The sequence below is a fragment of the Bos taurus genome, chromosome 2 (assembly GCF_002263795.3).
Source record: "Bos taurus isolate L1 Dominette 01449 registration number 42190680 breed Hereford chromosome 2, ARS-UCD2.0, whole genome shotgun sequence".
In the NCBI taxonomy this organism is placed as follows: Eukaryota; Metazoa; Chordata; class Mammalia; order Artiodactyla; family Bovidae; genus Bos; species Bos taurus.
In genome coordinates, this window is record NC_037329.1 from 127,456,960 (window position 1) to 127,470,496 (window position 13,537).

A 13,537-nucleotide genomic window follows, 5' to 3' on the forward strand; every position below is an offset into this window, starting at 1 on the left:
CATAGAAAATGTCAAATGTGCTGAAGGCAGCGGGTGGGAAAAGGTCTTTCTGGACCTGTCTGCTCTCCTGGAGTCAACTGTCCTTGGCAGAAGCATGAAAAGTTCGTGCTCTCATGGGACAAGGGCCAGGGTATTTCAGTGTCATGATTTACCAAATAAAAATACAGGAGGTCCCATTACATTTGAATTTCAGATAAACGACAAATGATTTTTACTATAAATATGTCCCACAGAATCATTTTGGACTTGCATATACCAACAGATTGTTTGCTGAGTTATCTGGAATTCAAGTCCTGTGTTGTACCTGGGAGCTCGACGTGTCCCCAGCCCAGGGTCTGGTATATACTAGATACTCAGTGAAGGAGAGATTTGTTTGAGCTTTGAACTGGATGAGAAATCAAAATATTTTATTTCACTGGGTCAAAGTGGACTTTCTAATGACTGGAAGTGAGTTTTAATTACCAAAATGAAACTGTTATTTTGCCCCAAAGGGACCAAGAAGTCATGGATCTGCCTGATTATCATCAGGAGTCAAGAGAGGGAAACCACCTTTGACAGAAGAAATTTTCAGGAGGAGGAGAAAAATAAGATCATTTCTTCTTTGTACCTCCTCAATTCTAGCCCACTAAATTCATTCATTCAACAAATATTGATTGAGTGCCTGCTATGTGCCAGGCACTGTTCAGTAAACAAGGAGAATTAATTACTATGATCATTCTTTGTATTGCCTCTGTTTGATAGCAGAGGAAAACTGAAGTCCAGAGAAGTTAGGTGACTTTCCCGAGGTAACACAGCAGATAAGTAGAGAACTGGGATTAATGTATCTGGTACCTGAGTCCTTGCTCTCTCCACATGTGATGCTGTAGAGGTATGGGGGGAACAGAGAACAGAAGGAACTGGTTAGGTAAGGGCCACATAGATTACCAGCAGTCCCCGAGCCATCATAATTTAATCTCCTAAGTATCACTGACCATCCACTTTGCTCCCTTTCAATCACTAAACCCCACTCCCCACTCCACTCCCCAGTCCAACCCACCTTTCAGCTTCCTGCCTCAAAAGCATCCTTCATCTCCGGGCTGGCTCACCTCTCTGGCTCCCCCTCCAGGCTGTTTTCCACACAGCAGGCAGATGATCTGGGTGAAATATAAACGCGATATGCTGTGCCTAGTCGCTCAGTCCTGTCCAGCTCTTTGTGACCCCATGGACTGTAACCCGCCAGGCTCCTCTGTCCATGGACAGAGGATTCTTTACCAGCCGAACTGCCAGGGAAGCTCGTCAATGCAACAGTGTCCCCTTTCTACCCAAAATCTTTCTACAGTTTCCCACTGCTCTTAGGAATGATAAAAAAACTCCTGACCATGGCTTACCAGGCTCCACATAATCTACTCCTGATGACTTCTCCAGCTTCATCTCACTTCCTCTTACTCCATCTGCTTGTACAAGTCAGTAGTTGGGTTATCTATTGCTGCACGGAAAATCACCCCAAACCGTAGTTCTCTCGTGATTCTTGCATTTGGCTAGGCTCAGCTGTGTGGTTCTTCTGGGGCTGGAGCCATCTGGAGGCATGACTGGGGTGGGCTTCCAAGATGCACACTCACATGTCTAGAAGTTGATGCTGGCTGTTGCATGGGAGTTCAACTCTCAGTTCAGTTCAGTTGCTCAGTCATGTCTGACTCTGCAACCCCATGGACTGAAGCACACCAGGCTTCCCTGTCCATCAGCAACTCCTGGCACTTGCTCAAACTCATGTCCATCGAGTCAGTGGTACCATCCAACCATCTCATCCTCTGTCATCCGCTTCTCCTCCCACCTTCAATCTTTCCCAGCATCAGGGTCTTTTCCAATGAGTCAGTTCTTCACATCAGGTGGCCAAAGTATTGGAGCTTCAGCTTCAGCATCAGTCCTTCCAATGAATATTCAGGACTGATTTCCTTTAGGAGGGACTGGTTGGATCTCCTTGCAGTCCAAGGGACTCTCTAGAGTCTTCTCCAACACCACAGTTGAAAAGCATCAATTCTTTAGCTGTCAGTTTTACGGTCCAACTCTTACATCCATACATGACTACTGGAAAAACCATAGCTTTGACAAGATGGACTTTTGTCGGCAAAGTCATGTCTCTGCTTTATAATACGCTGGCTACATTCCGTGGGGTTGCAGAGTTGGACACAACTGAGTGACTGAGCACACTTAACCAGTAAGCAAGGCAGAAGGCATCTGGACTCGAGTGGCCTGACTCCAGAGCCTGTTCTTAACAGACGATGATGTTATGCAAACAGAGTTTACCTGCATTAAAAGGCTGGGGGCAGGGCATAAAGCTGACCTGCAAATAGGCAAGGATGATGCTTCAACAAATGTTGACGAGCCCAGAAAACTCTGAGATTGACGGAAGGTGCCGGTGAAAGGTCTCAGGACGAGGTTGGTTGGTGCTGTGGAGCTTGGCCCCCGGCTCCCGGAGAATGTCAACAGGCAGCCTTTCAAATACAGCTGAGCTAGAGGAGTCCACAGAGCCCTGGCACTGCCACCCTCCACCAGGAAGCAGAGAGCAGCGTGCACCGTGTGTCGGGGAAAGGCAGCACCTCGTGTCTGTCCCAAGAGGGATTATCACTTTCAGAGACAAGGCCCACAGTCACAGTGGACAAAGTGTGCTCAGCACCCATAACCTTAACAGGCAGGATTTTGTAGAACAAGGAGACGCTGCCAAGGAGAGGGGACCATCATCAAGGAGGGGCTAGGGGTATAATTGGTACCCCCACCTGCCTCCTCTTGGCAGCCAGATCCCGGAGAAGGGAGCCAAGGAATCCAGAGGACCACAGTTGATTTTTTTTTAATGAAATATGTCCTCAGTCCATTAACAATGATTGAGATCATTTGCCCTTCCTAAGCTGGGTCTGGGAATTCCTGGGATAGCATCATAGCTTTACCTCTTCCTTGGCCACCAAAACTCAGGTCCCTCTAAAGCCAGCAGATGCTCAGCAAAGGAAAAAGACACGCTTACCATGGATGGGTAGGTTTTACACTGTAAGAGGAGAGAGGGGATAAAATTTGATTGATTGGCTTGTTCAGTTTTCTTAGCCATCCACCCCATTTCCTCTTCTATACCCTACTTCCGTTCAAAGATATCTGAAAGGTTTATAGTGAGACTCTGTGGAAATTGTATCACTGGTCATGTATAGGGTTATTTTGTTGTTATGAAATAATCTTAGAAGAAACCCAGATACAGTTTGAAGTAACACTGCCTTTCATGGTAAGAAAGCTGTTTTCTTTGAATCCTCTTCAAATCTTTCTGGTGATCTAGTTAAGGAGAAAGTCATTTTTGGTGCTATCTCATCTTTAAAATCTTGCCAACAGGTTAATCCTCCTTTTTAATAAGAGAAGATAGACTTGGGATCAGCCCGTAGCAGGTGGTAAAATGGAACATTATTTCATTTTCATTAGGCTTAGTTTTACACTGAGTTTGTGTGTATGACACAAATTAGGATAGTTTACAAAGGGTTTCCCTTTTGAATGAGTGTTTAATTAAAGTGACTCAGTCACAGGTAAAGTATTAAGTGAATAGTATTTATCACAGGGACAAGAGATGCTGGGTATGGCAAAGATCCAGTGATTATGAATGTTTAGAAAACACCAGAATGCAGAAATACGATCCGGTCATGTCACTTCCTGGCTTAACGTCTGCACGGATCCTTCCTAAGCGGACCCCTGCCCACCACCCACTCTCGTCTGTGCCTGTCCCCCTCCCGACTCTGATCCAGACACACAAAACTTTTTTACATTCTATCAACTTTCCAGGCTCTCTCTTGCCTTCAGGACTTTAAGCCTCTACTTCCCTCTGCCCAGAACTCTGTCCTCCTCCCTCCTAGATGGAGAATTCCTGCTCAGGACTCAGGTCTTGGTTAGATGCGACCTCATCCAAGAAGCCTTCCGTCATCCTCCCGGCAGGGTTCTTTGCCTTTCCTCGCTGCCCTGCCCCCAGCACCCCCCATGTCTTCATCACCTCACTCAGGCCAGGACGTACAACTGCCTGGTTAGCTGCCAGTGCTGCCTGTTGGAAGGGGAGCCCCTCGAGAACAGAGTCTGTCCAATTCAGCCCCACTTACTCATTCAGCAGTGTGCTGAGTGCCTAGTTAAGGGGCCAGGTGCTGTTCTAGGAGACACAGCAGTAACCAGCACAGAAGAGCGCCGTCTTCATTCTGGAGGGGAGAGTTGGACAAAAATAAACAGATAATGCTTTAAAAGCCATATATATTCTATACACAATTTCAGGCTGTCACAAGTCCTTTCGATAAATTACAACTGGGTAAGGGAGCACTGCCCTGGTGGTCCAGGGGATAAGAATCTGCCTGTCAACTCAGGAGACAAGGGTCCGATCCCCGGTCCAGGAAGATTCCACATGCCGAGGGGCAACTGGGCCCACGTGCCACAACTGCCGAGCCCACACCATAGGGCCCGAGAGCCGCAGCTGCTGAAGCCCACGCGCCCTAGAGCCCGCATCACGAGATAGGCCACCCTAGTGAGATGCCTGCACATCTCAACAAAAAGGAAACCCCACCTGCGCGACCAGAGAAAGTCCTTGAGCAGCGACGAAGACCCAGCACAGCCAAAAGTAAATTAATTAGCTAATAGAGCTTTGTTTTTTTTTTAAAGATGGGCAGTGATGGGGACAGTGGCTGCTCTTTTAGATTGGGGTCAGACAAGGCCTCTCTGAGGAGGCGACGTTCACACGTAAACTTGAAGGAAGTGAGGGGAAGAGGGCCAGTGGGAACAGCGAGGGGGAAGACTCCGAGGTACAAACAGGCTTGGGCTGTTTACAGAACACAGAAGGGGCCGCAGGGGCTGGAGTGGGGCGAGCTTCCAGGAAGCAGCTGGGCTGCACCCCCACTCGGGGAGGCAGGGAGAAGGCTCCCAGGGAGGAGGATCCCCCCGGGCTGAGACGGTGCTCTGAGCAAACAGGAGGGAGGGTGCCCTCTGTGCCTGCGTGCCAGCCAACCCCGAGCCCGGCCTGAGAGACCTCCAACATTTGCAGAGGTGTTTCCTGTTAACATTTACCTTGGCTGATGTTTATTAATCGAGTCTATTAATAGACTTTTTTGGACCCTTCCTAAGGAATAACTTCTAGAAAAAGCATTTCTTGCCCATTATCCCCTGCCTTGTATGATGTTTCAGATATGTAAATTGCTTTTCCATCCCTTCTCTCTTGATCCATTAATTTATTCATCCATAACACATATCTGAGTTGTTGAGCGGGGAACACAGACTCAGCTCCCACCCTCGAGAAGCACACAGTTTTGATGAGAGACAAGTCTAGAGGGCCCTGGAGGCCCATTTTCTTCCTACCATAGTTAGCTTGGCAGAGAGGTGGCTGGGCTGGACCAGGCCAGTCTGTGGGCCACAGCCCACCCTGGCTTTGTTGGGTATCCACGTTCCTGTGGGCTGACAACCTCCAAGGCTCTTCCGTGTCCTGGGAGTGCAGCCCTGGGCCTTGGCAAGCACACTGCCTAGTCATCACTAATGCCCAGACAGCCCTTGATAGATTTCTTGTTACTTAGAGAATTTACACATTCCCTCTTACCTCTCTGGCCAGCAGTCTGGAGTGGGTCCTTTCTCTTGGTGATGGTTGCATGTCCAGCTGGCTGGCTGGGTCAGGCCTCTCTACAGGAGCCCTGGCCACACAGAGGACGTGCCAGCTGAGAACCCATGATGAAGAGGATGAGAGTTCAAGGCCCTGCGGATGCTGCTATTTCTCTGCCTCTTGAGTTCCCCCCGGCATCTCCATCTGTGCCCTGTGCTGCTAGTGCTGCGTTCATCCCCTCTCGCATGACAATTCAGGGCAAGGAGACAGGATAGAGGAAGCGCCCGACACCCTCATGAGTGTTCGAGAGGAGATGACCAAGTGCCGTCGGTATCATTTGGGACTTGGACTAGGGGTGTCGGAGGCTGGGTTCTCTGGAGGTCAGCACACAGGTGCTTAGTGGGGAGTGTTCTGAGAGCAACAGCTGGGAAAGGGAGGGGTAGCAAGGGCGCTGTCTGGAGTTGGTCGGAGATGGCCGCAAGGAGGTCTTTGATTCTCCTCCTGCCACCAGTCCCTGATCAGTCTCTGGATGCGGGCAGCCCTGAAGTGAATGACGACTGGAGGCAAAGGCCACCTGCAGACAGCCTTCCAGACCCGGAACACCAAGTCTTTCACTGAAGGGTGATCTGGACACATGTTATGTCCACCACAAGGCCCTTCAGGAAGACTTGCTGGAAGAAGCGGGATTTCACTTGGGGGATGTAGGAGCGGGTAAGGAAAGAAGAGTGTGGTCCAGGCAAAGGGTCAGAATGTAAGAAGACCCAAAGGCAAGGCAGAGACCACACTCTCAGGGAACTACGGGACCCGAGAGGAAAGCAGGTGGATCCCTTTTAAGATGAAGAAACAGCCATGGGGAGGCCAGTGGACTTCTCCAAAATAAGTTTACAGTAAACGAGCTTAGAGCCACAGCTGTGGGTTCTGAGTCCAGAGTCCTTCCAGCCCCTCCCCTGGGACAGCTGTCACCCCCTCCGGCCCCTCCCGTCTCCTCTTTGAGATGCTGTTTCCTTCTCCCCTCTCCCCTTTGAGACCCTGGGCACACAGTCCCCACAAATCTGCCCAGTGAAGCACTAACATTCCTTCTAGACTCAGCACAAATTCTGCCATTTGAAGAGCTCGCACTTGGGTTACATTTCAGGTCAAGTGTTGTTCTGTTGTTTGGAAATTAGAGTCAGTCCGCGGCCACAATCACAGTTCAGTCAAAGACTGAGGTCCGAACTGAAATTAGAGCTGGATCCTGCTTGAACTTCTGACCAGAGTCAAATCAGCTGGGGGCAAGGTTTTGAGCTTAATCCTTTGAAAGAGCTCAGCCTAGAACCAGGGGCAGGTCTCAGCCTGGGACTATGTTCAGGGCTTGGAACAGAGTTGGGGGCAAGACTCAGTCTAGGGACAGGTTTGGGGTCTTAGCCTGGAACCAGAGTCAAGGCTAAGCCTTGGACTGGGGCTCAGGGATGTGAATGTGTGTCTGAGCCTGTACTGAGGACCATCAGGGCTCTGCCTTCCTGCTCCTGAGGTCTGGCGTCAGAGCCAAACCCAGGAGTGGACAGGAGAAGCCTATGAGCACAGACTCAGCCAAACTCCATCCCCGCTGCCATGCTGGGTACCATATCCCACCACACTGTGTCTGGGACACAGGAATCTGGGTCCAAGCCCCTTAGGGATGCTGTGCACTGCTGGAGCCTGGTGTTTGTGAGGAAGGGTCTGCACAGATCAGATAAGGCCCCCAGGGAAGTCAAAGACAGCTCCCAGGCAGGCCCAGAGATGGGTGCGGGGAGGGGAGCTGGCTTGAACTGTGGTGCCCCAGCAAGACTATCATGAGAGCCCCAGTGCCACTGGTCTTCAGAAAACTGGGCCTCTGTATCGACTGCCCACCCTGAGTCTGCCGGGACTGGCTCTGCCCAGACCCCTGAGAGGACACTGGCCAGGGGTAGAGGAAAGAGCCTCAGCTTGGGTGTTGGGGGCCTGGGCGCCCCACCTTGCCTCTGTCTCTGTGTGAAAGAAAGTGAAAGTTTAGTCGCTCAGTTGTGTCCGACTCTTTGTGACCCCCTGGATTGTAGCCACAAGGCTCCTCCGTCCACGGGATTCTCCAGGCAAGAGTACTAGAGTGGGTTGCCATTTCCTTCTCCAGAGGATCTTCCCGACCTAGGGATCGAACCCAGGTCTCCCACATTGTAGGCAGACACTTTACTGTTTGAGCCACCAGGGAAGTCCTATAAAATGGGAATGATATAAGTTAAGAAAAACATTTGACAAGCGAGGAAACTGACAATCAGAGGGGGAGGGACTGACCCCGGGTCAGTGAGGAGGAGCGTGGGGATCTCAGGCCTGCTAGCACCAAAGCCCTCATCTCTCTTGCCAATCAGGCTTCTTTCATCCCTGACACGACCACATGCTGGCTATATCCGCTCCATGTGGGCTCCCAGGGAAAGGCCAGAGAAGAGAAGGGGTGGGCAGGAAACAGGACAGACACCCAGGGGATGGGACAGACACCCAGCTTGGGTCCACTGGGGTTGTGGGGCACAGAAGAGATCCAGAGGCCATGCCCACCCTGTGTTCTGTGTGTCCAGCTCTGGGCCCAGAGTCAATCCAGCTTCCCTGCATACCTGCTGTGTGATCTCAGGAAAGTTGCCTCACTTCTCTGAGCAAGATGCAAGTGGAAGTGTGAGTCGCTCAGTCGTGTCTGACTCTTTGCGACCCCGTGGACTGTAGCCCACCATGCTCCTCTGTCCATGGAATTCTCCAGGCAAGAATACTGGAGTGGGTTGCCATTTCCTTCCCTAAAAGAGAGATAATAATCATTTCCTCTTGTGATTGTTAGGCAAGAAGTGCTATAAAAGGCAAGCGAGCTATAAATATCGGTGCTGCTGCCACGGTTGCTGCCACCATCCCAGACTCGTCCCTGTAACCTTTCGCTCAGTCTCGCTGCCCCAAACACACAGGCCTTTCCATCTCCCCAACGTGCCACACTCCCTCCTGCTTCACAACCTTGGCTCAGGATGCTCTCTTGATGTGGCCTGTGAAAGTCACTTCCTCGGGGCACCCCAGGTGGGACCAGCGCATTCTCCACACTTCCTCTGCAGCACCTGTCAGCAAATGGGGGCGGGATTATACGTGTGACAGGACATTGGAAGGGACGTCTTCATTTGCCCCAGAATAGACACCCGGGGTGCAGACCTGGGGTGAATAATTGCTGAGCGCCCCGTGTTCTGAAGAGGGACCTCAGTAACCTCTTCAGGACTTGCTCGGGGGATGCGACTGGCCCTCCCACAGAGTCACCCCTCTGTTTCCAGGAGGTTGGACTGGGGAGAAGGATTCCACAGGGATGGGCAGCTGCAGTTTCCTACGGGCGTTGGGGATTTTCCTTTTTACCCAACCAAGCCCATGGGAGACGCACCAAGAAAATCACATGTTATGATGAAAGCAGGGAGGCTCCTGCCGGGAGGCGAGGTTGGGAACTTGCACTGCAGGGGCAGATTTGTTCCATCCTGGCCCTTCTGGGCAGGGTGGGGTCAAATAGAGAGAAGTGGCATGAGGGGAGGGACGGGGCTTGGGGCAGCCTGCAGGCTTGCCATTGGCTAAGGGTCAGCAGGCATCACAGGAAAGAGTTGAACTGTGCCATCTTTGGTACCCATCCAGGAAGGCACCCCACCACACCCAGGGGCCCCACAACAGGAACCACGGGGCAGGCGGGAACTGGAAAGGGGAGGTTGGAAGAGGTTGTGGAAGAGCGGGGACTGCAGAGGCCGGGGCTCCCTGGGGACCCATGAAGAGTGCACACACACGCGTGCCCAGTGGAGGGCCAGCATTCAGATGCCTGCCACGGCTGAGGGCATCGGCGGCCGTCAGCATCGATCCACAGAGAGGAGCCCAACCGTGGGTGGGTAACTTGGGTGCCTAACTGTTGCCTGCTGAGCCCCGATTCCCTCAGCCCGTACACCAGAGAGGCTACATCTTAAGAACAGAGGGGGGAGAACTGGAACACTGACACCTCTGGCACATGGACGGACGTTGAAACCATTATGCTCAGCGAAAAAAGCCAGACACAGAAAGCCACACAGCGTAAGATTCCATTTATACGGCACGTCGGGAGGAGGCAGATCCATGGAGAGAGAACACAGATTGGTAGATGGAGGGCTGGCTGCGGAGCATGGAGTAGGGGGTGTTTCACGGAAAGGAGCTTCCTTTCGGGGTGATGAAATGTTTTCACTTGGATTGTAATACTGGTGGTACAACCCTGTGAATGGACTCAAAACCACTGTGTGTACACTCTAAATGGATGAACGGTATGTTATGTAAGTCACATCTCAATACAGCTGTCATTTTAAAATGGAGAGGCGGAAGGCTGGGGGGAAGGGGTAGATAGTTTGGAGGACATGTACACACTGCTCTATTTAAAATGGATAGCCAACAAGAGCGCGGGGAGCTGTGCTAAGTGTTAGGTGGCGGCCTGGCTGGGAGGGGTGTTTGGGAGAGAATGGATGCATGTGTGTGTATGGCTGCGTCCCCTCCCTGTTCACCCGAAACTATCACCACACTATTAACCGACTATATCCCAATACAAAATAAAAAGTTAAAAAAAAATAAAAGCCATCGAGAAAGTGCAACAAAAAATAAAGTGATTACTGAACATGTTGGGTTAGTATCTAAATAATAACAATAATAAAATGAGGGGCATTTCATTTGGGATCAGAAAGACGTTTTGGAGATGGACAGTGGTGATGGCTGCCCAACAATGTGGAGGCACCTCATGCCACTGAGCTGTATACATAAAAATGGTTAAAACAGTAGATTTTATGTGATGTATATTTTACCACAATTTTTTTAAACTAAAAAAGTTTCATTTTAAAAAGATGGAGAGGGGAAGTATCCCAGAAGAAGACCATGGACCCCTAGATACTCCAAGATACTGGCGTCAGAACACCAGGAAAGAAGCAGCCTCCCCACCTCACCCCCCAATGTGGGGTCACACACATACACACACACACACACACACACACACACACCCGCATACGACACTCCAAGTCCCATAAGCCTGGTGCTGGGGACAAAGGACGGAAAAGCTTTGAATCGCCTCTAGGACTGGGATTTCAAACAGACGGCCTTGTAATGACACAGTGACCACAGCATGCCGGGATCTGCCGCCACACAGCTGTGGCCAGAGGTTGGGAAAAATTGCAACTGCTTCCTGTGAAGCCCCCTGTTCTCCCAGAGCCCCACAAACCACTGCAGAGGCTCAACATCAGCTCCCCAAGGAGCACAAACTCCTAGATGGCAGGGACCTCTGGGTCTGGCTCGTGCCCGGGGCTTGATACCGAGCTGGTCACATCATGGGTCTTTGGTCGATGTCTGATGAAAGAAAGGAGAGCCTCCATCATGAGACACAGAAGAAACCGAGGCCCCAGGGGCCCACGGCCCTACCCAGGGCCACACCATTAAACAGAGGTGGGGGCGGGGACCAGGACCCAAAGCCCCAGCTCCCCTGGCCCAGGCCAGCACCGGGCAGGGCCGGATCCCACCCGGAGCCCCTCCTCCAGCTGTGCACATCTGCTGGCCTCTGTGGGATGAGGCAATCGCCCAGGAACCTGGCCAAGGACGCAAACATCCAGGACAGAACGACCGGAGGCGTTTCCAAGGGGTGGGGTCGGCGGCCCAGCGCCAAGCCTGGGTCCCCGCAGGGCTGCCTCCTGCCTGCTCTGGGGGTTGCATTCCTAAAGCCACACCTCACCCTGTCACCCCAACTCCTCCTGATGGGGAGGCAAGGGTCCTGGAATACTGTTTTGGTCAGCTTCTCCCTGGGGGAAATACCCTGCAGGCCCCTGCCGGTCTTTGGGTCTCAGCCCCCCTTCAGGGTAATCTGGTTCCATCTGGCTCTGCTCCTTCAAACTGCGTGGCTCTTGCTGACAGAGTCTTCTTAGAACACCATGTTCTAAGGCAGCCCTGCCTTCAGGGCCCCTAGTCTGAGGGAAGACACCCCTCCTCTAAAAGCCCCCAGTCGGAGACTGGAGACGTAGCCCTGACACAGGACCCCTGATATGCTGGACGAGATGGCACTCTGCTCGTAGGAGCCTTGTCTAAGCAGGGAGAGCCTTAGGCTGATGGGGGAGGCCTGGGTCACCAGCAGGAGGCTCCCGGGGCCCTGCCTGGGCTTTGGCTGGCTTCTCTCTCTCTCTTTCGGATGCCCCTTCCTCTTCCCAGCTGGGAGACAAGAGGGCTCTGACACCTCTGTTTCTCAGAACCCAGCATCTCTCTGTTCACGTAGCACTGGGCACTACCTTTAGGCTGTTGGTCGCAGTCAGCTCCGCGACAGATGGCCCACGTGCGGAGGCCCGCCAGAAAACACACGCTCCTGACGCGTTTGCTCTCGGCGGCTCGGCTGTGTCTGCCACTGTCCCTGGGCTGCTGCCCCGTCGGCCCATGACCTATTCCCAGCAGGCCAACAGCTGCAGCATCTAGAATTAGGAAGTGCTCAGACTGGACAGGCTCCTCCCCCTTCTCTGAGGCCCGAAGGCCAAGGTTGGCCTAAATTCAGGGCAAGCCCTCCAGAAGCCTGGCTCTGAGCTGTCCAGTCTGGTCCTCACAGTGACCCCAGAGTCTGGGGCTTCCTGATGAAGAAACTCAGAGCTTGTTTCCCCAGTTGTAAAATGAGCTCGATAGAAGTAACAGCTCTCAAAACATAATTGTGAAGCTTAAACTGAGATGATGCTGGAAACCTGTTAGCACGGTACCTGGCCAAGGTGAAAGCGTGTTGTTTCATGATTTTGTTTTTTTCTCCTGCTTGGCATTCAAAACCTTTTCTTGTTTGGGGGACCACCCTCCTAGGCTGATCCTCATAGGAAGGCGCTCTGTCCTCCCAGTGCAGAGGCTGACATGCCTTCGGTCAGAAGGAGCAGACACATGACCTGACTCCATCACTCAGGAGCCCACCCTGAATTTGGGGACCGCTAAGGTGCTGCAGAGGACAATCGGGGGATCATTCCTAGGGGCCAGAGGCCATGCCCAGGCCCACGGCGCCCAGTGACAGTGGCTTGGGAAGCACCCCCAGACATAAGACAATTCCTCCAGGGCCCTGCCTGTGTCCTGAGCTGCCAGCCCCCTTCACATCTGTCCTTTCCCTGAGCCTGGTTCTCCAATCGATTCTGTGAGCTGCTTGGTGTCCTTCCAATAAATTCCTGTCCTACTTAAATTAATGAGAGTCAGTTTTCATTTTCAACCAAAAAACTTGACTGGCTTGGAAACTGGTCTGAAGGGGTGGGTTTCAGACAACAATACCGCTAGGGAAAGGGAGGAAATAAAAATCTATTCTAGCTGGGCTGAAGGTGGTAAAAATCCAGTTAGTGTCCAGGGACGAGAACCCAATAGCCTGTGGTATGTGGTGATGAAATAGCTAATGCAGTTAAATTCATTAATTACATTATGGCCGGTGGCCATCTGGAAAAAAGTGCCACTGAAGGAAAAGCTGTGCGGGCCTGAGTCGCCGCTGCCATGGAATAGGATGGGAATGGCACGATTTCAAAGATGGCCTGGCTGCTTCAATGACACTAGACAATTCAAAGAGAAAGAATCACAAACTACAATCTCTAAATTCTTGGCTCAAGGCATAAATTGGAGCCCAGAACCTTTCTATAACTGGACTAAAGAATCGCTTATCTTTTACTGCATCAGGATGAAGTTTGTGGAAAACCAACTGCAGAGTGTGATCCTTTGCTTTGCCAAACTCCAGTGGCTGTTGAGTTCACAGCCTTCTCTTCCTCGGCCTGCCGCATTCATGCTGGTGGTTCCTTGAGGCTGACCCTGGGTCTTCTCTTCTTGCTCTGTATCCCTGCAGCACGTGGGATGCCTTTGGCTACAAAGAACAGAAAACTCTGCAGTAGCGGCAGTCCAGGGCAGGCAAACTCCTGGAATGCACAGCTGCCAGCAGCACCCAGGGCTCTCAGAGGTGCCAGTGCTTTTCACTCAGCTCCGCCATCCCCT

At 51.8% G+C, this 13,537-nt stretch overlaps 1 long non-coding RNA gene across 1 annotated transcript; it reads right to left on the bottom strand.

The window, feature by feature from the left end:
• Nucleotides 1–421: 421 nt before the first annotated feature.
• LOC101903529 (uncharacterized) lies at nt 422–9,734 on the bottom strand. The gene is made up of 5 exons (XR_233768.5): nt 8,170–9,734; nt 4,098–4,190; nt 1,368–3,016; nt 1,037–1,133; nt 422–860 (listed from the first exon to the last, which is right to left on the bottom strand). It is a non-coding gene; the product is annotated as an uncharacterized lncRNA (long non-coding RNA).
• Nucleotides 9,735–13,537: the final 3,803 nt, after the last annotated feature.